This window comes from Oculina patagonica, chromosome 3, assembly GCF_052425735.1.
Source record: "Oculina patagonica isolate OP01 chromosome 3, crgOcupat, whole genome shotgun sequence".
Lineage (NCBI taxonomy): Eukaryota > Metazoa > Cnidaria > Anthozoa > Scleractinia > Oculinidae > Oculina > Oculina patagonica.
The window spans coordinates 10,216,627-10,229,385 of record NC_135760.1 but is presented as its reverse complement, the minus strand read 5'-3'; the positions used below and the strand labels follow the sequence as shown (position 1 = coordinate 10,229,385).

At 37.7% G+C, this 12,759-nt stretch overlaps 2 long non-coding RNA genes across 2 annotated transcripts; one reads left to right on the top strand and one right to left on the bottom strand.

Annotated features, from left to right (window-relative positions):
- Nucleotides 1-4,068: 4,068 nt before the first annotated feature.
- LOC144645902 (uncharacterized) lies at nucleotides 4,069-6,097 on the bottom strand. Its single transcript, XR_013569344.1, has 3 exons — nucleotides 6,043-6,097; nucleotides 5,702-5,862; nucleotides 4,069-4,246 (listed from the first exon to the last, which is right to left on the bottom strand). It is a non-coding gene; the product is annotated as an uncharacterized LOC144645902 (long non-coding RNA).
- Nucleotides 6,098-7,953: 1,856 nt separating this feature from the next.
- On the top strand, nucleotides 7,954-11,342 carry LOC144645632 (uncharacterized). Its single transcript, XR_013569315.1, has 2 exons — nucleotides 7,954-8,094; nucleotides 11,014-11,342. It is a non-coding gene; the product is annotated as an uncharacterized LOC144645632 (long non-coding RNA).
- Nucleotides 11,343-12,759: the final 1,417 nt, after the last annotated feature.

The following is a 12,759-nucleotide window of genomic DNA, read 5'->3' as shown; positions in this document are numbered from 1 at the left end:
AAACGAAGAAAATTACAGGAAGCTAGCAATTGACATTGATGTGTGGAAAGCATGTAAACAAATTAAAGTGCGAAGGTCAATGGCCCTGAATTTGAACATTAAACATTTGGCTTTATAGCTGGCATGTGAAAGTTATTTTTAGAAAAACTTTCAATATTCCTGAAAACATCTTAAAGATCGCTGGACCTGAATTGAAAATTATCAAAAGACTTTTAGAGACAGAGAGTGTCACTTATCGCGCGGTGTAAAAAAATGTAAAATGGATATATTATTAAAATATATTTTCAAGGAAATTTTATGAATGAACTAACAACAAAGGATATAGAAATCATTAAGCCAGTTGCATTTTTGCTACGTTGATATCACCGTCTTCAAAAGGAAATCTTGCCGTCTAACAGTGATATCTAACCGTAATTAGTAGAAACTCAGCTGTGTTCTATTGGAAATCCGCGTCTGATTGGTTCTCCCACTTTTTCTATTCGCCGATAGAAAACAGTCGCGCGCGCGTAGCTCTTTAAGCGGTAAATTTTCTTGATTTTTGTCTTCAAGTGCAAAATATTAAAGGTTTTGGACTGCAATCCTTTAGAGTTTCTACTAAAATTAGACTATCGCCCTCGTTTTCTATGAGCGATAGTCAACTCGGCTGCGCCTCGTTGACTATTTGCTCATAGAAAACTCGGCCGGCTCGTTGTCTAATTGTTAAATAGTGTAAAGCTATTAAGATACTCCAGGAACAACAACCTCGTTCCCAGGGAAAAAGTCCTGGGAACGAGGTTGCATGGTTGCACGAGCCTGAAGCCGCCGGCTTCACTGCGGTCGAAACGTCTCAGACAGCTTTTTTTTCTAATTCGGCGAATTTCATTGATATTTAAGTGTTAATATGAGCAAGGATAGATAAAATAGTTGCTGTATGTAACGTTTTTTGTTCAAATTGAAGTGTTATTACGAGCAAGGATAGATAAAAATAGTTGCTGAGTGAAAGCATAATCCCATTCCCTCAGGTAAACCAGTGTTATTACTTTTTAATTGTTTCGCATCCGAACCAAAGGTGCTTTGACAAATGGCGCCGACAAGTCCGCATATCGCTATTTTCAAACACGTAGAACTTTTTTAGTAAAGCTCCAAAAAACTTAGTAAACCCTTAGGATACCGGTTATGTATCGAACTTTGAACTGTGAAAATTAAAACCTTTTATTATATGTCTACAATAGTACGCGCGCTCTGATTGGCTGCTGAGCGGGCATTATTTTCTTGTAATGACCGGGCATTATGAAACTTTTTCTCGGCTCGACGGTTTTTTGAGTTGTGAGTAAAAGCTACTAGCCAGGGGGCAAAAACAACAAAAAATGCCGACAAAATATAACTATCTTTTCAATAACTGAAAGAAAAATATAAGCATACCGATTCTTCTTTAGTATGAGCGACGAAGAGAGCCACAGAGAGCGAGAGCGAGTTTTACTTCCAGTGTTTTTTCCCTTGATTATACTCTTTTTTGAATAGTGCTTAAAGGCCATATAATAAATAACTTATTAACCTCGTCCGTTCGGCCATTATAGGGGAATCTCAGACCTTGACCTTGATACATCACGGCCTCGGTCTGAGATTCCCCTGTAATGACCTCACTCTCGGTTAATAAGTAGTATATCTTTGAAGTACTTTTCTTATTTTTTGCACATTTCTGTCGTTTGACCGCGGTGGACCCTTTACCATGTCAACTTCACTCTAAGAGATCATTTGACCGTTTATTTGCCGAAACTTTAAGCTAGTGTGTTAACAACGAATTAATGTTTTTTTTTTAATAAACTTTCAATATTACTGATAAATCTGAAGTCATGTTCAGTTCGTTGTATTGGAAAAACAAGATAATGATTGATGGATCTGTTCATTTAACCGAAAACCGAAACAGTTAGAGAAACGACCGTGAGCGATAATTTGCGTCGCAGTTTCACTTTCGTAGCTGGGTACCTTATCAAAATATCATCTCAAGGAAGATTTATGAGCGAACTAGCCATCACAGATAGATAAATCATTTCTAACTAGCTTACAAATGCATGGCAGGGTCTTTGGCGCGTTAATAGGAAAACATTTGCAGCGAAAACAAAATTAAACAAATCTTCCTTTCGCGCGCAAGCCGGGCTATAGGGCTTCTTTCCGATTTGTACGGAGAAACCAGTTGTTCAGAAAATAATCAAATGAAACGGCGCTTCCGGCTAAAAATTTTTCTTAAAAAAAATACTCTAAGGGATTGCCGTTTGTGTGAAAATAACGGAGAAAAGTTTTGGACAAGTAGAACAGTATACAGTAGAACCCCGGTAACTCGAACTCGGATAACTCGAACAATCCCGCTAACTCGAACGAACTTCCATTTCCCTTGGATTTGACCCCCTCTTTTTAGTCATTTTTACTCGGTTAACTCGAACTCGGATAACTCGAAAACCCCGGTAACTCGAACTAAATTTCGTTTCCCTTGGACAAAATTTGGGTCAAATTTACCCCGATAACTCGAATTCCGGTTTCTGCAACTTGTTACGGTTGCCCATTGATTAGAGTAGCGAACAGATCACGTATTTGACAGCCATTTTAAACTCTTATCATAAGAGTGTATGGTTTTGTTAGAGTTTCTGACAAAACAGGTTAAATTTACACTGTACCGTATACTGAAGTGCTGAAAAATCAGTTAACTATCAATTATTAACTTGGCAAATTAAATATGCAATCGACCCCGATAACTCGAAACCCCGCTAACTCGAACTGTTTTTCGTTTCCCTTTAGAGTTCGAGTTACCGGGGTTCTACTGTATTTTGTAACAAACACAATGGTACGGGAAGAGTGTGTACCACTTGAAAATGTTCTAGCGACAAGGGCCATTCAATTTTTTTTCCCACCGGAACAGCCGCGTATTTCATCGAGGAGTAATTGTGCGAAAAAACAAAATGGTTCAGTGATATTCTGAGCATTTCGATAAAAGCGATAAATCGTATTGGAACAGAAACCTGCCATAATGGGGCCCCCATCGTCCTTCTTATTACGAACACATTTTCCCAGTCCCTTGCCACTTCGTTATATCGAGGCTTTAATGTCTACTGTTTGTACACCTAATTGAATAAACGTTAATCCTGTGAAAAGCGTAAACTATGAACGATAAGACCGAATCTGAGTCTGGGTAGACAGCATTGGTAAGCTTAGTAATAGTCCATTGATTTATATTGAAGATATTTTCTTTTCTTTAAGAGCTTTAAGAGCATGATAAATGTAACCTGTCTTAGGGCCTGTTTATATGGAAGAGAGTTGTCCCTGGTAGGAGGGTTACCCTCCATACCGAGCCACCCCGGGCGAGAGAGCTTTCCATACGTTTCTTTATAAATAGCTGCGAACTGTTTATATGAGAAATTGCAAAGTTGGCTCGGGGGGCAGGGTGACCCTGGGTGGAGGGTCACTCGCTTTGATGGTAGGGTGACCCTGGGGAGCGAGCCAACTTTTTTCCATATAAACAGTTTGGTTATTTTTGCCTCGCCTACCAGGGACAAGTTGACACATACGGAGCATGCGCAAATGCTAGAATCGGCCAAAACAACATCGAAGTCGGCGGAAAATTTGTCTAAAATGGTCTTCGTCGATGTTTCAGCGTTCCTGATTTTAAAAAAGGCAGCCTTAATAGATATTTCAAAATAACTCTCGCCAGTCTTTTGAACCGAGAGGGCCAAGTTTGGCTCGGTCAACAGGGACAACTTTCTCATATAAACGCTCGGTAAAAGATAGCTCGGAGGAAAGGATTACCCTCCTACCAGGGACAACTCTCCTCCATATAAACAGGCCCTTATTATAATGTAACCTGCGATCAGGCGTTAAAAAAGAACGCCTGATTGCAGGTTAATTATAATGTTCATTTTGTCACAGACGACGATGACTTTTTCCGATTTCCCAGTAAACATTTGGGTCGCATCGTTTATGGTTTATGCTTTTCATGAGCAACGTTTCTTCAATCAGGTGTATATATATATATCAATAAAATTATGTGTCATGTAGCATCGTTTTATTTCTCTTTTGGATACAAGTAGTTTGGGCGTTGTTTTGAAAAAAAAGTGTCTGTGTCCTTTTACTGTTATTCCCAAGGTTGTAGAAGTTCTCTGACAGGCTTCAATCTTCTACGAGTCGCTTGATTTTTCACCTCTTGTCGATTCATCGTGACGGCATGTTGATGATTCATCCTGGGATATTCACTTGAAACCATTTTTCTTGCGTACCTCTTAAAGACAAAAAATCCTGTGTGATGAGAGCTATCGAGCAGTACTTATATGCGGTACCCTTTAGCTTAATTGTTGTGCTCTACAAGATATATAACTTTAACTTTTATGTACGCGGAACAAGCCTAAAGTGAGACTATTCAAGTGAAAGCTATTGAGCAGTACTTTCAAGCGGTACTGTTTGTTGTGCTCTACAAGATATTAATATAACTTTAACTTTAATGAACGCAGGCGCGGTGGCCTAATGGTTAGCGCGCTCGACTCCGAGTCGAACGGCCCGGGTTTAAGGCCTGGCCGGTGCGCTGCGTTGTGTTCTTTGGCAAAACGCTTTACTCTCACAGTGCCTCTCTCCACCTCTCTCCACGCAGGTGTACCGGCGAATTTATTCCTGGGGATAACCCTGCGATGGACTAGCATCCCATCCAGGGGGGAGTAGCAATACTCCTAGTCGCTTAATGCTACGGCAACCGGGATAAGCTCCGGCTGTATGGGCCACTTGGCTCGGACACAGACTTTACTTTACTTTTTTGTACGCAGAAAAACCCTGAAGTGTGACCATTCAAATGAAAGCTAGCTACTTTCATGCGGTACCCTCTGTTGTGCTCTACAATATATTACCGTAATGATTCGATTTAGCGCCCGGGGCGCTTATTTACTTTTGGCACCTCAAGGGAGGGCGCTTATTCGGGACAGGGCGCTTATTTAATTTTTCGAAAAACAACCAAATGTTCAAAACAAAACTTTAATAAATATTAGCAAATTGTTAAAAGTTCAGCTACTTTTAAAAGAATTGTTCATTTAAGCAGTAAATATATACATGCACAGTACGGTAAATGTTCATGCGTTTATCTATTCGACGTCGATGACTTCAGGGGCATTTATCCGCAATAGGGGGCGCGTATTGGAATAGGGGCGCTTATTTACAAAAACACATTCGAAGGGGGGCGCTTAGCTGGAAGGGGGCGCTTATTGGAAGGAGGGCGCTAAATCGAATCATTACGGTAATATAACTTTAACTTTTATGGACGCAGATAACGCTAAAATGTGACCATTCGAATGAAAGCTATCGAGCAGTACTTTCATGCAGTACTCTTTGTTGTGCTCTACAAGATAGTATAACTTTAACTTTTATATAGTAAATGGTTTCAACCCAGGAGTATCAGTAGGTCGTATAGTGTGATCGTCCGGGCGAGAGTAGTTCTGAGAAGAACTAACTTTTATGTATGCAAAAAACCCCTTATGTGTGACCATTCAAATGAAAGCTATCGAGCAGTACTTTCATGCGGTACTGTTTGTTGTGTTCTACAATATAACTCTAGGGTATTGAGCCGTACTGTCACGTGATGTTGTGTTTTAAATGTATTTTTACTTTCTCAAACATCAACATTTCCAACCGATTTAAATTACATATCACTTAGAATTCTGTAATTTAATTACTTAAAATCTATTCAACTTACATTGTATAAAGAGCGTCCAATGCCTGTGTTAAAAGATAGTTGTCCTTCAGTCTTGCGGACATTAACCAAGATGCATACCAGCGTTGCTAGAAGAATGAGCGGGAAGATTCTTCTCATGCTGTGTTTTTGGGGTCCTTGTCGAAGAACTGTACAGATATGAACTGTGAGACTTATCATGCATGCTTTATAAGGATATCTTGAAGACGTATCCTTAATTAACACCTATCCAAGTTATATCCCGAGCATGCAACATGTAGGCGGGTGATAAATCATAATGGAAGTAGATAAACACAATATTTGACGCCCAAACTAACAGAAACAATCAGTAAACTACGGCCTACCTCTTTAGATTTGACTCGCCAAGTTAAGAGGGTAGCTAAAACTTTAAAGATAGACTACACAACCTTAGCAACAATATATTTTCTTTAGGCAAAAAGGAAACACTTTCACAAGTAAACAATAAATATTTCATATTTAACACTATTCATAAGGTTTGCCATCCACTTTTCTTGAAACAATGTCCTCAATGACGAAAATACAAAAATAAGATTCTCGGATCTAACTGGTTCTTGGAACGCCAACGCTTATTGGAGAATGAATAAAGACGTTTTTCCACGCCCTTTTAGACACGGTGTAAATTTGGTGTTAAAAGAGTGTTTGTATTAAACCAGAGGTTGAATAGCTGAATACACCTTTAAAAACTAAATGTATTTGAAAACAACAACAACAACAACAAAACAAAACATTTTACTGAGCAAATTTGAGTTTTCAGTGTTAGTATTTTCATGTACTGGTTTGTTTTTAGTACGGTTTATGGGCAGTGCAGTCTAGCATTGGCTTCGAAATTGCTTTAACTTTATTTTTTAATTTATTTATATTATAACTGAAGTTTACATATGTAGCCTGAAACAGCCCTTTATGAAAACGTTTCCAACAGCGTGTATTTGAAGTATCCATAATTTTAAATGACATTTAGAAAAATAAACGACCCGAAGAAGGAATGCAAAAACTTCCTTTTTTTCTGAAATGCAGAGCAATAATGTATATGTTTCCTATACTCTAATGTTCACATAGAAAACATTCCTCGTTATGCATTTTTTTGCACATATACAGCTTTCGAAAACATTCTCAGAGCACCTTTTGCAGTTTTCTAAATCCCACTGTTAAACTGCACTTACGAAGTACAGCGATGTAAAGTATATAATTTAACGGAGTTATTTCCGTTTTCTATAATTAATGTATTAAAGTTCGATATAGCTCTCGTAAATTCATATTAATCGCGTCTCAATAAAACACATACGGACTTAGTACCCTCCCCTACGTCCACAATCTAGTTATATACTGTCTGTTGTAGATCATAAAACTGACTTGCAAAATTTGCTTTTTTAATTTTGTTAAGGATTTTCTTTCTTTTGTAAAAAAAAAACTGTAATTTTTTGTTGTGTGGGCTGGACAAAGAGGTTAAAAAAAGTAAAAAAAGGAAATTAATTACTTAAGTATTCTAAAAATACTGATTACGAAGAAAAAACATAACACATCATTAGCACTCATTTATAAAGGTCGAGAGCTTTCCAAGCACATCAATAAATAAATATCTTCACACTAGCTTTGTTTCTGTTCTTTCAAATGCTTCTATTTACAGTATCGCTTAATTGCTCTTATTAATTTTTTAGGCGATTTAAAGTAGCTTTTATATTCACAAAGTAATTATTCGAGGCTCAAATTAGTTTTTCGCTTGTTCAGATTCGAATATACGTCCACTACAGAACAATTTTCGGCCTTATGATTTAAATAAGTTTGTAATCTTTTCTAGCCTTTTCGTTAGGATTTCGTGTTTTAGTTAAGTATGCGATTTCTTTGCTACATTTAAACTCCATCTGGCCATTAAGAAACTACAAAAAGAAAAACATAACAATTACCTAAAACCGCAAAAGTTGAAGTGTTGTTTGAATAATTACGGAGGGCTAAAAACGACAACAAGTTAAAACAATGGCAAAGAATATGAAATCGAAATACAAAAAACGAGAGGTAAAATAGTTTTCTTTCAATCCATTTGAAAACTATTTCTTTGATCAGTTTTTCCAATTTACAGCATAAACCTCACAGGTGACGGCCCCTTTCGTTCAACATGTGCAAAGCTTTCACTATGGTGTCGATAAGAGGCCAATAAACTTACTTCACGTCCTCGTTGACAAAAGTACCCCCTGAGTATTAAAAGACCACAATATAAGGCCCAACCTCACAACCTTGCTAGAGAGGAAGTCCTGACAATGAAAACGATGAAGAGTCTGTTTGTAGCAGTGTGCGTTCTTGTACTTCTGTATCTTGGCAAAAGTCAGGGCCAGTTATCATATTCGTACCGGGCCGGACGCAATCAAATATCGGACGCCGCGGTAAGGAAATACGTAAAGTTAAAACCCGCATATAAGAACCTAGTGATTTAAGAACCTACAGGCTGAAATTTGGCATTTAAATACCCAAAAATATAAAAACCTGTTCAAAGAAAAAAAAGGTTCTCTTACAAACAAATCACTCCAATTTTGATAGTCAAAATTCAGGATTTTAATTGTGTGAGAAACTTCTGACAAATAGTTATTGTGGATTATGTTTTCTTGGATAATTTACATTTTTTTGGATTTTCACTATAAATATTTTTCCATAAAGCTAAAGTGCAATAACGACGATTTAACATCTAAATATCTTATAAAATAAAATATAGAAATGTATTGATGTCACTGTTTAGCAAACAAGGCAAACATTTTTTGTTGTTGTAAATACAAGTGCTAAACCATTATGTTTTAGTAGTGCAATATTTCTACCAATCGTTACACACTACGACATTCTCTAAAAAAAAAATAAGAACCGATAAAGAACCTTATAGGCCTGAATTGTGAAAAAACTACCCTAAAATATAAGAAGCTGTTCAGCTTGACCTCGAAAATTCTAGGTTCTTATATGCGGGTTTTTACTGTAAATGCGCTTGTTAACCTTACTAAAAAAACTTAGCAATTAATGATAAGTGAATGGTTTCGATGATTTTTCGCAACTTGATAAAACTCTAGAAAACCGCCACGAATTGCTAGTAAATACATGGGTAAAATATTTATCTTTATTCAATGGCATATTATATACTTCATATTTTTGCAAAACAAAATTTGTTATTTTAACTTTTAACCTATTAAAACTACCTTTGGTTGAAAAAGAAATGTCCATGTAATTTTTCTGTTTTTGCTAAAAATAAGAGTGAACAGTTATTTGGTCATTCAACAGATTAAGTTTCATTTTGGGCACTTGACCTTTTATTCTTTAGATACAATATGCATAGATTCAATAGATACACGTATCTAAGTATATGTATTACGGTATACACCTATTTCTTCAAACTACACGCAAACATACATGTATGAAATAAGCTTTGGAACAAACTTAAATGCCCGTATCATATTTTGTGTATTTATATATGCGTGTTACCCGTTCGTTTGGCGTATGAAGTTTTTCGAAACATACTCGCAAGCAGGTCGCAAGTCAACTTTCTCTGTCTTGCTGTGTTTATTGTCCATGATTAAAATGAACCCCATAGACATCTTACATAAATTGTTTTCTCATTTAGAAAGATAACTGTTTGATTGACCTTGGACTCAGAGAGAAATTGCAATCGCAAGTAACTGTCTTTGAAACATTTTTACTACTAATTTGCAGTCTTCGAGAATTTTAAAAAGTACATAAATGACGCTATATATCTGCAGGGCAAATTATAGAATGCTCACAGCCCTCCATTTTCTGTTTTTTTTTTTTTGAACACATTGGATTAAATGTAAAGTTTAACGCTGGAAAGTTCAATGTAAAATACTAAACGTTTCGGCAGTGCTGCCTTCATCAGTAGTTGTAGTAAAAAAATGTCGTTGCTGACGCTCACGTATGCGAAAATAAACGATGGAAATTCAAATTAACACAATTCGGGAACACGCGCGTGCGATGGAAGCGCGCGCGGGCAAAGCTCGCATACGAGTTACTTATATTGTTAACTAGTAATACGTGACTCGCAGGGCCTCGCGAAGCTCTGGGTTGGGGAGGGAGGGGGGGGGGTGTTATAAATAAGGAGTGATAACCGGTTTTAACCGATGATTTGTTATTGTTGCCTAGTAACGGACATGGCCACGACACCCTCGTTCCCAGGGTCTACTCCGCTTTGAAAATGGCGGCTCTTTCTGGTTCGTAAAGAGGTATAAAGCGTTTGGAAGCGCAGGCTATTTTCAAAATCATCGACAAATTATTGGATATTCGCATTTTGGACATTTATTTCAGGGCATTAAAAAAAAAGAGGAACGAACGGCAGGAGGATAAATTCAGTTTCGTACATGTTACTGAACAAACAACACGCCCGCGCGCCCCTGATGGCCATGAAAGGTTTATAGCCTGAACAGGCGTTGAGGGACTATTATGTCGAAAAACGATAAAAATGAAAGGCTCAGGATTCGAACCCACAAAAAAAAAAGAAAAAAAAAAGAAAAAAAAAACCTTAGCCGGATTCGAACCCACGCCCTCAGTCCCGAAGATCTGATTTGAAGTTCGACGCTCACACCATTAGGCCACCAGCGCGCGGCCGTGTGACGTCATTTCCGCCAGACACCAAGCTCACAAATATATATGACCGTAAACTCCACACGAGATTTCATCCCGCCTGAGCCCTTTGAGGGACAAAATTATACACCCCGCTACGCTCGGCCTTCAGCCTCGCTTCGCGAGGAATTATATTGTATTGCTTCGAGGTAGATGAATTATGTAATTGTGCTGCAAAATAAATAAAAAACGTGTCTAATATATGTTGCATTAAATTGGTTTCCAGGGGTAAATACGTTTCCAGCCCAGTTTAATCTGTTTCAACCTGAAGATAACAACCTATTGGACTTCCTTTAAATGAATTCAAGTTTTTTTTATGTCATTGTAAAAGTGTTATATTCAGGTTGAACCAGATTAATATAGGTCGGAAATGGATTTAACCTGAAAACCAATTCACTCCTGCAACATATATGCATTAAAAATATGTCCTTTTTTCAAAAAATATAATAATCAACGAAGGTTCGCCGGTATTGCCTTCCAAGCCAGATTAGATCGTATATTTTGTAAACAGCTAATTGTATTAATATGATCCATGTTTATGAAATTTTAAAGGCAAAGGGGAATATAATCATTAGCGAAGAAAACACCAGAAAAAAGAAAAGAAAAAGAAAATCCCCTGCGCAGGTGACAAGACAGGCTGAAAAGCTCCTTTACAGTACACTTTGTTAACGTTTTTCTTATTCATCTTTCAGGAGACCCTCTCGTCGCCTTTAAAGGTAATACTGCACAATAAGAGGTTCATTAAAGCTTCCAGGAGTAAGCTACGACCAGCAGATTACAACGTGGTTGATAAAGACGCATGGCAAGATGACCCGAACTCCCATCAATACTCTAAAGAACGTCACATGTACTGAAATCAAAACTGACGCATGCGCACATGGAGACAGTCACACCTTAAATAACGAAATGGAATCGGACACGGAACATGCACGCTTATGATAAATGGAAACTTTTGTCTTGTTCCTTAACGTAGCATTTATGACATGCATTGATATTCAGATGGAATGTTATTTCTTTTTATTGCACGAGTCATGCATAGAGTTTAAATAAAGATTAATGACTCAATCATTGAAAGGTTCCACTAATGATTATCAGCTAAACCGTAATATTATTGCTCCACGGTATAATAATATGCGCTTAATTTTTGGTCCCAAGGGAAACAGTTTATTTTCTTTCCTGGGAATCTCAATAGTTTCCAAGGTGGAGCCGAGGGAAACATTGAGTTTCGAGGGAAACCAAATTAACTGCTTTTCCGAGTAGGGATCAGTCATTAAGTGATTTGTTATAGAGCGGTTTTCACTTGAGTGTCGAAAGTAAATTGCGTTTGCTTTGGTTTTGCATTACTACGCTTAGTGATTGGTTTAAAACTTTCGCGCCACTTTCTCAGCCAATCAGGAATAAAACCAAAACCAATCGTGACTCGCTCGCGCACGTTTTCCGGCGCTTCGTGCCGGCTACATGTATTTGCTTCGAGTTTTGATTGGTTCACTGGATTGTCTGTATCCTTTGTGATTGGCCAGAGTAATTAATTTGGTTTTGGTTTTACGACACTCAAGTGAAAACCGCTCTATACAGTACAACGATGACTTTGAGAAAAATGGCGGTCGTCGGTCTCCATTCGCGGGTAACAGTGCAATAATAAAAAAAAATAAAATAAAAAAAATAAATGGTGTTTAAAGTGGTCATGCACTTAGCTTCATATCTCTACGAGATAGCTAGTTTACAGGCATGCCACTGAAACAGAGGAAGCAAATATTTGTAAATGAACATAACAAGGTTAAAAATCCCAACTGGCAGGAGGCAGACCAGTTGGCTATATACAAAGCGTGGTCGAAGATTTGAATTTGGGACAACCGAGAAACAAATCCAGCTAGTGGCCAGGGCAGGTCTTGAACCGGAGACCTCCGGATTACAACACCAGCGCCCCAAACCACTCGACCACGCTTGCCTCCGATTACAACACCAGCGCCCCAAACCACTCGGCCACGCTTACCCTCTGACTTCATAGATTTTGCAATGTTTCCTGCTCAGAGAATTTTGGCGGGAAACAGTTTTATTTTTAGATGTCATGTGACATCGAATTAGCAAATAAGAGCGCGCGCAGTTTGGATGGTCATGACTGAAGAAGAAACAATTTTTTAAAGACGCCCCTAGCTCTGTGACGTTACCCCTTTAAACTGAAGAAAAATTCAAAAAATAGTTTTTTAAGCTACAAATAAGTCAGAGAAATAATAAAACCGTTAATAAGTTTGGAGGGGGACTTATTATGAACAGAAAGAAGATTCACTAGCCGTTATATACTTTCTTTAACGCCAGAAGAAAAAATAGACGGATTAGTGAAAAGCCATCAAAGTTGTCGAGAATAATTGGGCTACGCAAAAAAATACTAAATATGGTGAAATTATCAACACGATCTTTCAAAAACTACCCTCAGAATC